Source organism: Lethenteron reissneri, chromosome 17 (genome assembly GCF_015708825.2).
Source record: "Lethenteron reissneri isolate LAM-NWPU_2019-01 chromosome 17, ASM1570882v1, whole genome shotgun sequence".
In the NCBI taxonomy this organism is placed as follows: Eukaryota; Metazoa; Chordata; class Hyperoartia; order Petromyzontiformes; family Petromyzontidae; genus Lethenteron; species Lethenteron reissneri.
In genome coordinates this window covers 14,144,899-14,161,030 of record NC_083795.1, presented here as the reverse complement: position 1 = coordinate 14,161,030, position 16,132 = coordinate 14,144,899, and positions in this window count along the sequence as shown.

The following is a 16,132-nucleotide window of genomic DNA, read 5'->3' as shown; positions in this document are numbered from 1 at the left end:
AACTCCCACCGACACATTCACCTCCACACACACACACACTCAAACTCCCACAGACACATTCACCTCCACACACACACACACTCAAACTCCCACAGACACATTCACCTCCACACACACACTCACTCAAACTCCCACAGACACATTCACCTCCACACACACACACACTCAAACTCCCACAGACACATTCACCTCCACACACACACTCACTCAAACTCCCACAGACACATTCACCTCCACACACACACACACTCAAACTCCCACAGACACATTCACCTCCACACACACACACACTCAAACTCCCACCGACGCATTCACCTCCACACACACACACACACACTCAAACTCCCACAGACGCATTCACCTCCACACACACACACTCAAACTCCCACAGACACATTCACCTCCACACACACACTCACTCAAACTCCCACTGACGCATTCACCTCCACACACACACACACTCAAACTCCCACAGACGCATTCACCTCCACACACATACTCACTCAAACTCCCACCGACACATTCACCTCCACACACACACACTCAAACTCCCACAGACGCATTCACCTCCACACACACACACACTCAAACTCCCACCGACACATTCACCTCCACACACACACACTCAAACTCCCACAGACGCATTCACCTCCACACACACACACACTCAAACTCCCACCGACACATTCACCTCCACACACACACACTCAAACTCCCACAGACGCATTCACCTCCACACACACACACACACACACTCAAACTCCCACAGACGCATTCACCTCCACACACACACACTCAAACTCCCACAGACACATTCACCTCCACACACACACACACTCAAACTCCCACAGACACATTCACCTCCACACACACACACACACTCAAACTCCCAACGACGCCTTCACCTCCACACACACACACACTCAAACTCCCACAGACACATTCACCTCCACACACATACTCACTCAAACTCCCACAGACACATTCACCTCCACACACACACACTCAAACTCCCACAGACGCATTCACCTCCACACACACACACACACTCAAACTCCCACAGACGCATTCACCTCCACACACACACACACAAACTCCCACCGACGCATTCACCTCCACACACACACTCTCAAACTCCCACCGACACATTCACCTCCACACACACTCACACTCTCAAACTCCCACCGACACATTCACCTCCACACACACACACACACTCAAACTCCCACAGACGCATTCACCTCCACACACACACACACACTCAAACTCCCACAGACACATTCACCTCCACACACACACACACTCAAACTCCCACCGACGCATTCACCTCCACACACACACACACACTCAAACTCCCACAGACGCATTCACCTCCACACACACACACTCAAACTCCCACAGACACATTCACCTCCACACACACACACACTCAAACTCCCACAGACGCATTCACCTCCACACACATACTCACTCAAACTCCCACCGACACATTCACCTCCACACACACACACTCAAACTCCCACCGTCACATTCACCTCCACACACACACACACTCAAACTCCCACAGACGCATTCACCTCCACACACACACACTCAAACTCCCACCGTCACATTCACCTCCACACACATACTCACTCAAACTCCCACCGACACATTCACCTCCACACACATACTCACTCAAACTCCCACCGTCACATTCACCTCCACACACACACACACTCAAACTCCCACCGACACATTCACCTCCACACACATACTCACTCAAACTCCCACCGACACATTCACCTCCACACACACACACTCAAACTCCCACCGTCACATTCACCTCCACACACACACACACTCAAACTCCCACAGACGCATTCACCTCCACACACACACACTCAAACTCCCACCGACACATTCACCTCCACACACACACACTCAAACTCCCACAGACGCATTCACCTCCACACACACACACACTCAAACTCCCAACGACGCCTTCACCTCCACACACACACACACTCAAACTCCCACAGACACATTCACCTCCACACACACACACACTCAAACTCCCAACGACGCCTTCACCTCCACACACACACACACTCAAACTCCCACAGACACATTCACCTCCACACACACACACACACTCAAACTCCCACCGACGCATTCACCTCCACACACACACACACACTCAAACTCCCACAGACACATTCACCTCCACACACACACACTCACTCAACTCCCACCGACGCATTCACCTCCACACACACACACACTCAAACTCCCACAGACACATTCACCTCCACACACATACTCACTCAAACTCCCACAGACACATTCACCTCCACACACACACACACTCAAACTCCCACCGACGCATTCACCTCCACACACACACACACACACTCAAACTCCCACAGACGCATTCACCTCCACACACACACACTCAAACTCCCACAGACACATTCACCTCCACACACACACTCACTCAAACTCCCACTGACGCATTCACCTCCACACACACACACACTCAAACTCCCACAGACGCATTCACCTCCACACACATACTCACTCAAACTCCCACCGACACATTCACCTCCACACACACACACTCAAACTCCCACAGACGCATTCACCTCCACACACACACACACTCAAACTCCCACCGACACATTCACCTCCACACACACACACTCAAACTCCCACAGACGCATTCACCTCCACACACACACACACACACACTCAAACTCCCACAGAAGCATTCACCTCCACACACACACACTCAAACTCCCACAGACACATTCACCTCCACACACACACACACTCAAACTCCCACAGACACATTCACCTCCACACACACACACACACTCAAACTCCCAACGACGCCTTCACCTCCACACACACACACACTCAAACTCCCACAGACACATTCACCTCCACACACATACTCACTCAAACTCCCACAGACACATTCACCTCCACACACACACACTCAAACTCCCACAGACGCATTCACCTCCACACACACACACACAAACTCCCACCGACGCATTCACCTCCACACACACACACTCTCAAACTCCCACCGACACATTCACCTCCACACACACTCACACTCTCAAACTCCCACCGACACATTCACCTCCACACACACACACACTCAAACTCCCACAGACACATTCACCTCCACACACACACACACACTCAAACTCCCAACGACGCCTTCACCTCCACACACACACACACTCAAACTCCCACAGACACATTCACCTCCACACACATACTCACTCAAACTCCCACAGACACATTCACCTCCACACACACACACTCAAACTCCCACAGACGCATTCACCTCCACACACACACACACACACAAACTCCCACCGACGCATTCACCTCCACACACACACACTCAAACTCCCACCGACACATTCACCTCCACACACACACACTCTCAAACTCCCACCGACACATTCACCTCCACACACACTCACACTCTCAAACTCCCACCGACACATTCACCTCCACACACACACACACTCAAACTCCCAACGACGCCTTCACCTCCACACACACACACACTCAAACTCCCACAGACACATTCACCTCCACACACACACACACACTCAAACTCCCACCGACGCATTCACCTCCACACACACACACACACTCAAACTCCCACAGACACATTCACCTCCACACACACACACTCACTCAAACTCCCACCGACGCATTCACCTCCACACACACACACACTCAAACTCCCACAGACACATTCACCTCCACACACATACTCACTCAAACTCCCACAGACACATTCACCTCCACACACACACACACTCAAACTCCCACCGACGCATTCACCTCCACACACACACACACACACTCAAACTCCCACAGACGCATTCACCTCCACACACACACACTCAAACTCCCACAGACACATTCACCTCCACACACACACTCACTCAAACTCCCACTGACGCATTCACCTCCACACACACACACACTCAAACTCCCACAGACGCATTCACCTCCACACACATACTCACTCAAACTCCCACCGACACATTCACCTCCACACACACACACTCAAACTCCCACAGACGCATTCACCTCCACACACACACACACTCAAACTCCCACCGACACATTCACCTCCACACACACACACTCAAACTCCCACAGACGCATTCACCTCCACACACACACACACACACACTCAAACTCCCACAGAAGCATTCACCTCCACACACACACACTCAAACTCCCACAGACACATTCACCTCCACACACACACACACTCAAACTCCCACAGACACATTCACCTCCACACACACACACACACTCAAACTCCCAACGACGCCTTCACCTCCACACACACACACACTCAAACTCCCACAGACACATTCACCTCCACACACATACTCACTCAAACTCCCACAGACACATTCACCTCCACACACACACACTCAAACTCCCACAGACGCATTCACCTCCACACACACACACACAAACTCCCACCGACGCATTCACCTCCACACACACACACTCTCAAACTCCCACCGACACATTCACCTCCACACACACTCACACTCTCAAACTCCCACCGACACATTCACCTCCACACACACACACACTCAAACTCCCACAGACACATTCACCTCCACACACACACACACACCCAAACTCCCAACGACGCCTTCACCTCCACACACACACACACTCAAACTCCCACAGACACATTCACCTCCACACACATACTCACTCAAACTCCCACAGACACATTCACCTCCACACACACACACTCAAACTCCCACAGACGCATTCACCTCCACACACACACACACACACACAAACTCCCACCGACGCATTCACCTCCACACACACACACTCAAACTCCCACCGACACATTCACCTCCACACACACACACTCTCAAACTCCCACCGACACATTCACCTCCACACACACTCACACTCTCAAACTCCCACCGACACATTCACCTCCACACACACACACACACTCAAACTCCCACAGACGCATTCACCTCCACACACACACACACACTCAAACTCCCACAGACACATTCACCTCCACACACACACACACTCAAACTCCCACCGACGCATTCACCTCCACACACACACACACACTCAAACTCCCACAGACGCATTCACCTCCACACACACACACTCAAACTCCCACAGACACATTCACCTCCACACACACACACTCAAACTCCCACAGACGCATTCACCTCCACACACACACACACACTCAAACTCCCACAGACGCATTCACCTCCACACACACACACACAAACTCCCACCGACGCATTCACCTCCACACACACACTCTCAAACTCCCACCGACACATTCACCTCCACACACACTCACACTCTCAAACTCCCACCGACACATTCACCTCCACACACACACACACACTCAAACTCCCACAGACGCATTCACCTCCACACACACACACACACTCAAACTCCCACAGACACATTCACCTCCACACACACACACACTCAAACTCCCACCGACGCATTCACCTCCACACACACACACACACTCAAACTCCCACAGACGCATTCACCTCCACACACACACACTCAAACTCCCACAGACACATTCACCTCCACACACACACACACTCAAACTCCCACAGACGCATTCACCTCCACACACATACTCACTCAAACTCCCACCGACACATTCACCTCCACACACACACACTCAAACTCCCACCGTCACATTCACCTCCACACACACACACACTCAAACTCCCACAGACGCATTCACCTCCACACACACACACTCAAACTCCCACCGTCACATTCACCTCCACACACATACTCACTCAAACTCCCACCGACACATTCACCTCCACACACATACTCACTCAAACTCCCACCGTCACATTCACCTCCACACACACACACACTCAAACTCCCACCGACACATTCACCTCCACACACATACTCACTCAAACTCCCACCGACACATTCACCTCCACACACACACACTCAAACTCCCACCGTCACATTCACCTCCACACACACTCAAACTCCCACAGACGCATTCACCTCCACACACACACACTCAAACTCCCACCGACACATTCACCTCCACACACACACACTCAAACTCCCACAGACGCATTCACCTCCACACACACACACACTCAAACTCCCAACGACGCCTTCACCTCCACACACACACACACTCAAACTCCCACAGACACATTCACCTCCACACACACACACACTCAAACTCCCAACGACGCCTTCACCTCCACACACACACACACTCAAACTCCCACAGACACATTCACCTCCACACACACACACACACTCAAACTCCCACCGACGCATTCACCTCCACACACACACACACACTCAAACTCCCACAGACACATTCACCTCCACACACACACACTCACTCAAACTCCCACCGACGCATTCACCTCCACACACACACACACTCAAACTCCCACAGACACATTCACCTCCACACACATACTCACTCAAACTCCCACAGACACATTCACCTCCACACACACACACACTCAAACTCCCACCGACGCATTCACCTCCACACACACACACACACACTCAAACTCCCACAGACGCATTCACCTCCACACACACACACTCAAACTCCCACAGACACATTCACCTCCACACACACACTCACTCAAACTCCCACTGACGCATTCACCTCCACACACACACACACTCAAACTCCCACAGACGCATTCACCTCCACACACATACTCACTCAAACTCCCACCGACACATTCACCTCCACACACACACACTCAAACTCCCACAGACGCATTCACCTCCACACACACACACACTCAAACTCCCACCGACACATTCACCTCCACACACACACACTCAAACTCCCACAGACGCATTCACCTCCACACACACACACACTCAAACTCCCACCGACACATTCACCTCCACACACACACACTCAAACTCCCACAGACGCATTCACCTCCACACACACACACACTCAAACTCCCACAGACGCATTCACCTCCACACACACACACTCAAACTCCCACAGACACATTCACCTCCACACACACACACACTCAAACTCCCACAGACACATTCACCTCCACACACACACACACACTCAACTCCCAACGACGCCTTCCAACACACACTCAAACTCCACAACCACACACACTCAACTCCCACAGACACATTCACCTCCACACACATACTCACTCAAACTCCCACAGACACATTCACCTCCACACACACACACTCAAACTCCCACAGACGCATTCACCTCCACACACACACACACACACAAACTCCCACCGACGCATTCACCTCCACACACACACACTCAAACTCCCACCGACACATTCACCTCCACACACACACACTCTCAAACTCCCACCGACACATTCACCTCCACACACACTCACACTCTCAAACTCCCACCGACACATTCACCTCCACACACACACACACACTCAAACTCCCACAGACGCATTCACCTCCACACACACACACACACTCAAACTCCCACAGACACATTCACCTCCACACACACACACACTCAAACTCCCACCGACGCATTCACCTCCACACACACACACACACTCAAACTCCCACAGACGCATTCACCTCCACACACACACACTCAAACTCCCACAGACACATTCACCTCCACACACACACACACTCAAACTCCCACAGACGCATTCACCTCCACACACATACTCACTCAAACTCCCACCGACACATTCACCTCCACACACATACTCACTCAAACTCCCACCGACACATTCACCTCCACACACACACACTCAAACTCCCACCGTCACATTCACCTCCACATACACACACACTCAAACTCCCACAGACCCATTCACCTCCACACACACACACTCAAACTCCCACCGTCACATTCACCTCCACACACATACTCACTCAAACTCCCACCGACACATTCACCTCCACACACATACTCACTCAAACTCCCACCGTCACATTCACCTCCACACACACACACACTCAAACTCCCACCGACACATTCACCTCCACACACATACTCACTCAAACTCCCACCGACACATTCACCTCCACACACACACACTCAAACTCCCACCGTCACATTCACCTCCACACACACACACACTCAAACTCCCACAGACGCATTCACCTCCACACACACACACTCAAACTCCCACCGACACATTCACCTCCACACACACACACTCAAACTCCCACAGACGCATTCACCTCCACACACACACACACACTCAAACTCCCAACGACGCCTTCACCTCCACACACACACACACTCAAACTCCCACAGACACATTCACCTCCACACACACACACACTCAAACTCCCAACGACGCCTTCACCTCCACACACACACACACTCAAACTCCCACAGACACATTCACCTCCACACACACACACACTCAAACTCCCACCGACGCATTCACCTCCACACACACACACACACTCAAACTCCCACAGACACATTCACCTCCACACACACACACTCACTCAAACTCCCACCGACGCATTCACCTCCACACACACACACACTCAAACTCCCACAGACACATTCACCTCCACACACATACTCACTCAAACTCCCACAGACACATTCACCTCCACACACACACACTCAAACTCCCACAGACGCATTCACCTCCACACACACACACACACTCAAACTCCCACAGACACATTCACCTCCACACACACACACTCAAACTCCCACAGACGCATTCACCTCCACACACACACACTCAAACTCCCACAGACGCATTCACCTCCACACACATACTCACAAACTCCCACCGACGCATTCACCTCCACACACACACACACTCAAACTCCCACCGACACATTCACCTCCACACACACACACACTCAAACTCCCACCGACGCATTCACCTCCACACACACACACACACTCAAACTCCCACCGACGCATTCACCTCCACACACACACACACACACACTCAAACTCCCACAGACACATTCACCTCCACACACATACTCACTCAAACTCCCACAGACACATTCACCTCCACACACACACACTCAAACTCCCACAGACGCATTCACCTCCACACACAGACACACACACAAACTCCCACCGACGCATTCACCTCCACACACACACACTCAAACTCCCACCGACACATTCACCTCCACACACACACACTCTCAAACTCCCACCGACACATTCACCTCCACACACACTCACACTCTCAAACTCCCACCGACACATTCACCTCCACACACACACACACACTCAAACTCCCACAGACGCATTCACCTCCACACACACACACACACTCAAACTCCCACAGACACATTCACCTCCACACACACACACACTCAAACTCCCACCGACGCATTCACCTCCACACACACACACACACTCAAACTCCCACAGACGCATTCACCTCCACACACACACACACTCACTCAAACTCCCACCGACGCATTCACCTCCACACACACACACTCACTCAAACTCCCACCGACACATTCACCTCCACACACACACACTCACTCAAACTCCCACCGACGCATTCACCTCCACACACACACACACACTCAAACTCCCACAGACACATTCACCTCCACACACACACACTCACTCAAACTCCCACCGACGCATTCACCTCCACACACACACACACTCAAACTCCCACAGACACATTCACCTCCACACACATACTCACTCAAACTCCCACAGACACATTCACCTCCACACACACACACTCAAACTCCCACAGACGCATTCACCTCCACACACACACACACACACACTCAAACTCCCACAGACACATTCACCTCCACACACACACACTCAAACTCCCACAGACGCATTCACCTCCACACACACACACTCAAACTCCCACAGACGCATTCACCTCCACACACATACTCACAAACTCCCACCGACGCATTCACCTCCACACACACACACACACTCAAACTCCCACCGACGCATTCACCTCCACACACACACACACTCAAACTCCCACCGACACATTCACCTCCACACACACACACACTCAAACTCCCACCGACGCATTCACCTCCACACACACACACACACTCAAACTCCCACCGACGCATTCACCTCCACACACACACACACTCAAACTCCCACAGACACATTCACCTCCACACACATACTCACTCAAACTCCCACAGACACATTCACCTCCACACACACACACTCAAACTCCCACAGACGCATTCACCTCCACACACACACACACACACAAACTCCCACCGACGCATTCACCTCCACACACACACACACTCAAACTCCCACCGACACATTCACCTCCACACACACACACTCTCAAACTCCCACCGACACATTCACCTCCACACACACACACACTCAAACTCCCACCGACACATTCACCTCCACACACACACACACTCAAACTCCCACCGACGCATTCACCTCCACACACATACACACTCAAACGTCCAATAGCAATACCGGCCATTCGCCACTAAGTGACGGGGACGTCACCACGGCGCTTGTGCCAGGCTAGGTGCACACTGAGGCCACGTAAAGTGTCGAAGGCTCGCTGGCAGGAAGTCTCGGGACAGACCCAGGTGCCATGGTTTGAATGACTGAGATGAGTGGTAGATGCACCAGCTGTACCCCATACTGCCAACTTGCGGCATTTTAGTCGCCCGGCGCTCCGCTCGTTGTTGTGGGCGTCGCTCCTCTGCCCTCTGTTGTTGCTGGAGAGCAACTGCCTCCAACTCAAACTTCTACCCACTTATTCACCTACACACACACACGCTCACTCACTCACCAACCCAATATCTCACTCACCCTCTCAACAGCAAACTCACTCGCCCAACTACCTGATCTCCCACTCACCCTCTCACTCACCAAACCACGCCCACTCACTCGCTCACATTTAACCACGCAAGGACTCACCCATGTCTCCACTCAACCCACCCACTCACCTAAACTCATTCACCTATCCATCCATCCACCCACTCACCTACCCACCCACTCACCTATCCAGCCATCCACCCACTCACCTACCCACCCACTCACCTATCCAGCCATTCACCCATGTATTCACCAACCCACTCTCCAATATACACGGTCACATTATCATTCACTCACCAACCTACACACTCATCCACTCAATCACATGCTCACCATCCTATACGCTCACTCACTCTCCTAACCCATTCACCAACCTATACGCTCACTCGCCAATGACACGCTCCTCCTCTCACTCATCAACCTATCCGCTCTCCCACTCACCCACCCACCTACTCATCCGCCCACTCACCAACCTATCCACTCACCTACCCACTCATCAGCCACCATCTCGGGCAGCCACTCACTCACCACCTCACTCACCTATCCACCAACCTATCCACTCACCTACCCAGTCACCCACCACCATCCCAGGCAGCCAATCACTCACTCACCACCTCACTCACCTACCCACCGACCGGCTTCCCCATTCGCCTACCCGCTCACCCACCCACGACCCGCGGCAGCCCAGTCCCGCCACCTGGCCACCCTCGGCTCCCTGGCCTAGGCGCTGCCTCACTCAGCGCCTTATCCGCTCCAAGTGTGAGATAATCCGCGCGGGGTCACACGTGCCGGGCTGGAGACAATTGATTGAATTTGTGAATCACGCATAGACAAATGGGCTCGCGTGCCTCTGTAATTTATTTCTTTACTTGCTTCTTCGCTTGCACGCTGCGGAAAGTCACACAATGAGAAAATGCGTTGGGCACCCCCGAGGTCGTTCCATAAATCACGGCAAGAAGATCCAAACAGCTCCCAATTCTCTCCTCTCTCTCTCTCTCTCGCTGCCCCCGGGCCAATATTTGTAGGCGAAATGCTCGAGTTTTAGGCCACGCGGGGCGGTGCGAGATACGCGGGGTGGTTGAAGACGGGGGGGTGGCGGGGGGGGTGTAATGTGTGGCATAAACGAGCGTGGCAGAGTCTCGGTCCCACCAGGTCTCCGTGTCCACGTGGACACCGAACTCATTCATTGCGCAGCAAAGTGATGGATTTTCGGCACCAATCCCACAACGATGACGTAACCAGCGCAAGGCTATGTTTGGGGAGCGGTGGCGCGGTGGCTAGCGATGAACCCTCTGACACGAGTTCACTTCCCGTCCGCGGCTAAATGCAGTGGAAAGTGATATTGGAAATAACCTTTCCTCCCCCACCACCCGCTATTTTATGAACCCGCACTAACCCTCGTGGCGAAGTATGGTTAAATAAACCCCATGACCGCAACGGCATGGAGAGGCCTTGGTCCACCGTGCATTTTGATTGAACTGGAATTGGTTTTAACTTCATAAGCCAATCAATCGCTCAGTGCAATAATGCAATGAATGCTGGACTCGTCCAGGTCACATTTTTTAATCCCCCAACGGAATCACACCATTCACTGTTTTAATAAATAGTTATAAACATCATGAACCATGGTCTATCCACCGCTGAATTATGACCTCCTCACGCCATCGCCATCCCTACAGCCCGTAACGGCCCCCCGCGATGCCATCACAATCACTCTCCCCCCTCTATCTCCTGCACATGATCTCATCTCGTGGCTTTATCTCCACGGAGATCACCCCTTCTCGGCCCTGTTCTCTAAATCTCGTCTTTGATTTACGCCATCTAACCCCCCAAAAAAGTCTTTATTATGGATAACATTGGTCGCAAAAGCCGACTACGTGTTAAATTGACATTCCCTTCTGCTGCTATTCCGTCAACAGCCTCGCCTGCCTGCATGTCTGTCTGTCACTCCGTCACTCCTTACCTTTCGAACTAAGTCAGCACCACGACTTGGATTTGTATGCCAACCCATTAATGGATCATAGCGCAATATAGATGCGTGTAAGGGTAGGTTAAATGGCTTTGCTTCTCGTCCCCCTCTCTCTCTCTCTCCACGCTCGCTCCACCGGCGAGTCGTTTGTCAATATAACGCGAGGCTGTTTTCTCTTAAATTCCATAATCTTGTTTTGACTCCCACCACTAAGCCCGGCCTTCGTGTCTCTCTCTCTCTGCGTGTGTGTAAGCCTGGCCCCAAGCAGTAGCAATAAAGGCAGACATTGCCTAATACGAGGCGAGCCACGTGGTGCCGTGTCGTCGCACGCCAATGCCCATGGATCGTGTTCTTCGGAAGAGTTCGGCAGGGAGCGAAAAACGAACAACGCCAGCTGCAACAGAAATACAAAGGCGCGTCTCCTTATTGAATCCGGCAAAGCCTGGCGAGCAGACAATTATATTATTAAACCCAGCGGCGGCGTGGGGCAGGCACTTTCCATTTGCGAGAAGTCGGTCGGGGTTCGTGGGGGTAGCTGGATGGGAGTGATTGTGGTGGTGGGGGGGGGTCTATTAGATCCCGTGGTTGGAGTCGATTTGTCCGTGGCAATGAGGCCGAGGTTGTCGCTACAAGGATGGTGTGGGGGGTAGGGGGGAGCGGTGTTTGTGTTAAACATTTTTTTTTATATCGGAGGGCAGACTCATGAGACGCACGCACTGTGTGTGTGTGTGCGTGTGAGTTCATGTGTGTCTGTCTCTACATGCATGTGCGTGTGCATATTCGTGTGTGTGCACTTGGGAGGCAAAGGCAGCCGGGCTTGGTGCTGTCCACCCACCCCCTCATGTGCCGTACCGGCCATAATAGGTGCTCGCTAACAGCATTGGCCAACAAACAGGCTGGCCATACGGGGGTGTCTGTGAGCGTCTATACAAGGGATTGCGTCTGTGTGCTCGCGCGCGCGCGCGTGTGTGTGTTTGTCGTTGCATATCTGTGCGTCTGTCTGTATTTTGTGTGTGCGCGCGCGTTCGCGTGTGCGTGTGCCAGTCTCAAGTTTCGTGTCAGAATGCAGCAAGGTCACTCGTCCGACCCCTGGCGACGCGCATGCCATCCAAGCGTACGACTGGCACGCAGCCCATCATGGGGCGATAGCGCTGCACACAGCAATACAACACGGGTTGTGATTACAGAGAGAGTCAGAGGGACCCCGCGCGCGGCCAGCGCGGACTGTCAGATGACGTGCTGTTTGCGAGCACCTATTGAGGGATGGGCAGCACGACGCACGAGGGGGTGATGCAGTGGCCAGAGCCGCGTCCAGATGCTTTGGTCTCCCCGCTGCTGATGTCTGTCGCGGCCCATCAAATACTCTGCTCATTTCAAGGCTGAGTCGGCCTAGCAGAAGCACAAGATCGACTTAGATGGCTCGTGCCAGCGGTAGCGTGCGTGGCCAGGAATCTACCCCGCCCGGGGTTGCCATTTCACCAACAACAGCAACAACCGTCGTTTGCAACTAAGTAGCGGTGACGTCACAGCGGCGCTTGTGCCAAGCTAGGTGCACCCCGAGGCCACGTGCAGGTTCGCTGCCACGGAACAGACCCAGGTGCCATGTTATGACTGGCAGATGCACCACCTGTGCTCCTCACTGTGCAAACTTGATGATTTTTATCCACTTGGCGTTCCTCTCGTTGTTGTGAGCGTCGTTTCTCTACACTCCGTTGTTGTTGCTGAATGCTGACTGCCTCCAATTGCCGAGTAGCAGCGTCCTTCATGAACCGAGTCCACAGAGACCGATATTGACACCACTTGCACCGGTCATCGACTAGTCCAATCATCTCCACATCCTCCTGTAGCGGTTCAGCCGATCTCTTCTCTAGCCCGTGCCGCGCCGGTTTCAACAAAAAAAAAATCTTTATTTCACCAGGTAAGGCCCGCTGAGCTATTAGCTCCTTTTCAGAAGTCACGTGGCCACAAACTATGACTCAATGAAGTGGTTCATCGCGTGCCCGCTGAGCTATTAGCTCCTTTTCAGAAGTCACGTGGCCACAAACTATGATTCAATGAAGTGGTTCATTGCGTGGAAATGTATTCAAACCAAATACTCTAAATGATTGTTTCTAAATGTGGAGGGAAAATCAGGAGGACCCGGAGAAAAATCCACCCGACCACAGCAGGCGTCAGGGTCGGGATCGAACCCACGACCGTCCTGTATATCCTCTATCGGGCCAAACAGAATCTGCTTGTGCATATCACTTCAGCACCTCACGTCACACACAGGCAACACGTCGACAGAATGTCCCCCCGTTCAGCCCCTATCGACGGAGAGGCCGGTGCGCGTAACGGCACGTGGCAAACCTTTGCCGTGGCTGGCGGAGTCGTATGCCCGGGCCGTGTTTGTCTCCCCGCTCTATAGTTTGAGCCCACGTTTCCGGATTCATGCGGAAGTGTTAATTAAACCGGATTTTGTTTGCGGACGCGTTGAATAACACTCGGAGAGGAGAAATCGTCTCCATCTTGCTCGACTCGCCTCCCCGACTCGCGGGGTTCTCCACGCGCGTTCCACAGCCACCTGCGCCAGGTTCCACGCTCAGCGTCACAGTTGCTTAACATCGGCTGCGCGAGTCGGTGCGTTCAGATCAATTGGGCATTTGTTCGGAGTAAACCACGCCAAGTGCCTCTGGTCAAATTATCAGCCAGGGATCGGCAGGGCAGCCCTGGCAGAGTCGAGCACGGACAGCGCTTGGATGAGCGACCGTCACGCGCGAAGCTGCAGGCTGCTGCGGCGATGCTGCGTCGTCAGCAAATGGCGGTGCAGCAACATCCCTTCGTTGTGCTGCACTCCTGCGCCGCAGAGGCTCGATGCCCCGCGCCTCCCTCAGCCCCACACTGACCGGCGTGGTGAAGTCTTCCTCAAGCAACCCCTGTGACCCGCGTAATGTGAGGTGAGGGGGACTTGATTCAGCAGCGGATTGACAAAAGTGCCACAGTGCTTCGTGTAACAAACACCCTCGTGACAAGCGCACGTCTGGGATGCGTGGGGGGGTGAGATCCGGGGACGTGGCTGTGAAGTGCGAGCTACCACGGGGAGGGCCGCGATCTGGCGTGGCCAGAAGACATTCGTCGTCTCGGCCCAACCTGCACTGCCCTCGCGTGCTCGCCATGCTGACACGGTGGCGTCGCGGTTCGCGCACTGGACTTGCAATCCAGAGGCCGTGGGTTCAATCCCCTGGCGCGGCAGCTGAAACAATGGGTGCGAGTTGCTTAAATCCCTCCGCCTCTTCCCCACACCCCGACCCAGTCGT